The 4867-nt window shown below is 35.8% G+C and overlaps 1 non-coding gene across 1 annotated transcript; it reads left to right on the forward strand.

The window, feature by feature from the left end:
• The first annotated feature begins 4275 nt into the window (after positions 1–4275).
• On the forward strand, positions 4276–4378 carry LOC122100786. The gene has a single exon (XR_006146252.1). It is a non-coding gene; the product is annotated as a U6 spliceosomal RNA (small nuclear RNA).
• The last annotated feature ends 489 nt before the right edge of the window (positions 4379–4867 follow it).

A 4867-nucleotide genomic window follows, 5' to 3' on the forward strand; every position in this document is an offset into this window, starting at 1 on the left:
TGTTGGAAAAGAACTCAAGGAAGAATGCCATTTAAAGCCTTATAACTTTATTCTGTACCAGGGTATTTTCCTGCTACTTTGGTTTTTGAGAGTGTCTACAAGAACTAGCATTCCCTGGGGAGCAAGGAGACGCCATATGACGTTTACTTACTGAGATTTCCGATTGACTTGCTATCACTTGTACTGCATTTTGAAAGTCGAATGTGTCAAAACCTACCCATTTGAAGAGATAAGAGGAGATGCTGGGAAGATGGCTCAGTGGTAGAGTTCTTGCTTTGCATGCATGAGGCCTGGGTTCAATTCTTCAGCACCACATAAACAGAAAAAGCTGGAAGTGGTGCTGTGGTTCCAGTGGTATAGCACTAGCCTCCATGTGTGCATGTGTACATGTGTGTATGTATGTATCTTTGTGTATAGTAACATGCATGTATACATATATAAGGGCATATAACACATATATGCATTTAAAAATAAATATACATATATAAATATATGTGTATATATTTATATCAGTTGTTCAATGATTTAATCTATAGTTCCCAGCACATTGTCATTCTCACAAAGTGTACATGATAAACTGCTCTGAGGTTCCGTGCTCTATGATGGGCATCCTTTGTAATCACTTCCCCCATTACCTTGTTTTTAATCCCTGAATATATTCGGTCTACTTTCCACAGGAAAGCATTGTTTTCATTACATGTATTTACTTATAATAAAAGAAAAAGGTCGTTTGTAAAAGAAAAAAAGAAAACGAACTTTTAGGTCAGAGGTTAAAAGTATCCTATCCGTTTCAATGATTCCTATGAGATAAAATTTATAAATTTATAACAGTAGTAAAAGTGAAAAGGAATTCCTAGATCTGTTGTTTTGCCATTTAGAATAGAAATGAATAACATCACGTCACTGTTATAACTCTTAAAGAATGCAAGGGTAACTGATGGTCGCTATCATGTTCCCACAAAACCAGTGGATTCTGAAGGATAATAGTAGACCAGCAGAAATTCGTTTTTTTTTATTGTGAAAATACTGTACAGAGGGTTTATAATTACATGGGCAAGACGGTGAGTACATTTCTTATCAAGCATTGTAGCCTCCTCCTTTGTTTACCCTTCCTATCCCTTCCCATCTTTCATCCCACCCCTCCTCCTCCCCCCCAAGTTGTAAAGTTCGATTTTGACATGACAGCTTGTACTTCTCATTGTTGCAACAGGTCCACCTGTATCCTCATTTAAACGACTTGTTTTTCCACTTCCCCTCCACAAATTATACCGACATCAAATATAGTGAAAGCAGGGGTTATACTGTAGGGGAGGGACATACTAGGGTGAGGTGATATCACAATGTTGTTTTGATTTGCATTTTTTTATGGTTAGGGAAGTTGAGCATTTTTTCATGTGTCTATTGGCCATCTTTCTTTCTTCTTCAGAGAAGTTTCTCTTTAAGTCATTAGCCTACTTATTTATTGGGCAGCTGTTTCTTTGAGAATTTATTGTTGGGGGATTTAATTTTTTGAGTTCCAAGTATATTTTAGATATGAGACCCTTGTCCGTTGTATGGCTAGTGAAGATCTTCTCCCAATCCGTGGGCTTTCTATTGATCTTGCTAGCTATGTCCTTTGCCATGAAGAAGCTCTGCAACTTCATGCAATCCCATTTGTCCAACCTTTCATTGATTTGTTGTGTTTCCGGGTCTCTATTCAGAAAATTTCGGCCTGAGCCAAGGAGACCTAGGGTTTCTCCTATTCCATCCTGTAATGTTTTCAGAGTGTCTGCTTTGACTCCGAGGTCTTTGATCCATTTGGAGTTGATTCTGGTGCAGGGTGATATGTAAGGATCTATCTTTAGTTTTCTACAAGTAGTTAAGCAATTTTGACAGGACCATTTACTGAAGAGGCTGTCTGTCTTCCATTCTATTTTTTTAGCTCCTTTATCAAAGATTAGATGACTATAGGTCTTTAGGTTCATTTCTGGGTTTTCAATTCTATGCCATTGGTCCTGAAGTCTGTTCTTGTGCCAGTACCAAGCTATTTTTATTACTATGGCTTTATAGTAGAGTTTGAAATTTGGTATTGTTATTCCTCCAGCAGTGTTCTTTCCATTGAGGAGCGTTTTTGTTATTCGGGGTCTTTTATTGTTCCATATGAATTTTTGGATTGCCTCTTCTATTTCCTTGAAGAATGAGGTTGGAATTTTGATAGGTATCGCATTAAATTTGTAGATAGCCTTGGGAAGTATTGCCATTTTCACGATGTTAATCTTTCCAACCCAGGAGCATGGGAGTTTTTTCCATTTTCTAAGTTCTGTTTTGATTTCCTTTTTCAAGTTTTTAAAGTTTTCACCATAGAAGAGCAGCAGACATGGAGCATGAAAGAGAAAGAGAGGAAATGGGAGAGTGAAACGGAAAGAGAAATATCACAATACTGAAAGTGCATAACAGATAAACAAGAGCAGTATGAGAATATTCATACTGCTGTCTTTAGACTCTACATATACATTTGAAGGTATTTGATGTATGATAACCCATCAAAATGAAATATAAAGTTATTTTGTTAAAAATAAAAATGTCTCAGGAGAAATTTTAAATGCAAAAACAATCTTCATGGAAGCAAACTCTGAGCTATTTCATGACTTTGAAAAGGATAAAGTGGTTGAAGTTATTATAAATTCAGAAGTATGACAATTCACAATGATATAAAAAGGTATTCATATATTTAATAACATAACCCAAAGCAGAAAGCAAATGTTGGATAATTGATTTTTTAAAAAACATTCTGTCAGGTGCTTGGAAGGTGGCTCAGTGTTAGAGTGCTTGCCTTGCATGCATGAGGCCCTAGATTTGATTTCTCAGCACCACATAAGCAGAAAAAGATGGAAGTGGTGTTGTGGCTCAAGTGGTAGCACTAGCCTTGAGCTGAGGGACAGCACCTAAGAAACAGAGTTCAAGTCCCATTACCAGCAAAATCAAAATATGAAACAAAACTAAACACAGTCTCTGACTTTTGTGGCCTCAACTCTTTAAAATCACTACTTCAGCCTCTGGGTAAGATTTTAGGTGTGGACATTTATCAACATTCCTGATTCAGACTCTACTTGATAACTTTTTAAATAAATATTTTGTTCTTAATTTTCCTCTTCGTAAATTCACATGCACCTATAAAAAATGGTTTGGCCATCCCAGTAACCTTCTCCAAGTACTTCATAATGATGACTTACAAAAAGTTGTATTATATTACAACAAGGAAAACAATGCTACAAATAAGAAAAACCAATAATTAAATATTAATGATTAATAAAATGAAAAACAAAACAATTACCAGTGTTTTCAGTATTTGAATGGTACTACGTATTAGATTTTACTATTTTCTCATATTTCTGTACATTTAAAACTGCCTAAGATTATGATGTTCAACAAGAGTTTTATAGGCTATGAGCAGTCTTTAAAGTTACCCATTAAGATTACTATTTATGGCTCATCTCATCATTTGTATATGGCTTATATCATCATTTGTTCCTCACTAACATATAAAATAAGGAAGCCCTATATTTTTAATAGAAACTATGTAGTTAAAAGTCTTAACTCTTTATTCTGCTCCTTTACACAAAGACTTTGCAACTTCTCATTAGTAAAATTTCTATAAACTCTGAAATGTACATACTTAGTAGCATATGTCTGCTACCATAAATCTTAAATACTTTATCAAAAAGTTTTATGACCTGGGGCTGGGTAGGTGGCTCAGTGGTAGAGTGCTTGCCTTGCATGCATGAAGTCCTGGGTTCGATTCCTCAGCACCACATAAGCAAAAAGAAAAAAGTTGGAACTGGCACGTTGGTTCAAGTGGTAGAGCAGTAGCTTTAAGCTGAAGAGTTGAGGGACAGCGCCCAGTCCCAGAGTTCAGGCCCCACTCCCAGACTCCCCCCCCCAAAAAAAAATTATGTCCTGCCAAACAGTCCTACTTTTGGCATATATAAGCAAATTCCCAAAATTAAATATGTTTAAAACATTAAAACTTTAAAAAAACCTTAACACTTGCTTCAGTGTTCATTATGACAGGTGCCTTGTATAAAATAATTGAATTCCTTCTCTTACACATCTTTTGAAAAACAAATATCTGGAATTATTTTGTTTTTGACATGTCAGTCTTTATTCTTAAATGTGTGCTTATGTAAGAAGTACATGGTTCTAAAATTTCATGGCAATTCTTTTGAGCTTACTTTTTGTTGAATTGTCTAGTTTAAGAAAATCAGTTACACTTTATATATAAAAAATGTTCTATGCTCAATTCAGCATCAAGTACTCTAACATTGGAAAAATACAGAGAAGATTAGAATGGCCCCTGAGAAAGGATGACAGGCAAATTCCTGAACCATTCCATACTTTTACAACAACAGATGCTGGAGGGGATGTAGCCACAAGAGAACTGTACTGCATTCTTGGTGGGAGTGTAACTTATTCAACCCTTTGGAAAGTACTATGGAGGTTCCTCAAAAGACTCCACATAGAGCTCCCCTATGACCCAGGAATCCCACTTTTGTGCATTTACCCAGATGATCACAAACAAGACCACACTAAAGTTACTAGCACAACTATGTTTACTGCAGCATTATTTACCATCACTAAGATCTGAAACCAACCCAGATGCCCCTCAGTAGATGAATGGATCAAGAAAATGTGGTATTTATACCAATGGAATTCTATGCCTCCATCAGAAAGAATGGCATCGCCCCATTTGTTAGAAAATGGAAAGACTTGGAAAAAATATTAAGTGAAGTAAGCCAGATCCAAAGAAACATAGGCCCTATCTTTTCCTTAATTTTTAATAACTATTTTATGTCTGAGATAAGCAGAAAAGGTCAAAAGCTTTGCATAT

This window comes from Dipodomys spectabilis, unplaced genomic scaffold (assembly GCF_019054845.1).
Source record: "Dipodomys spectabilis isolate Male_0828 unplaced genomic scaffold, ASM1905484v1 ptg000601l, whole genome shotgun sequence".
In the NCBI taxonomy this organism is placed as follows: domain Eukaryota; kingdom Metazoa; phylum Chordata; class Mammalia; order Rodentia; family Heteromyidae; genus Dipodomys; species Dipodomys spectabilis.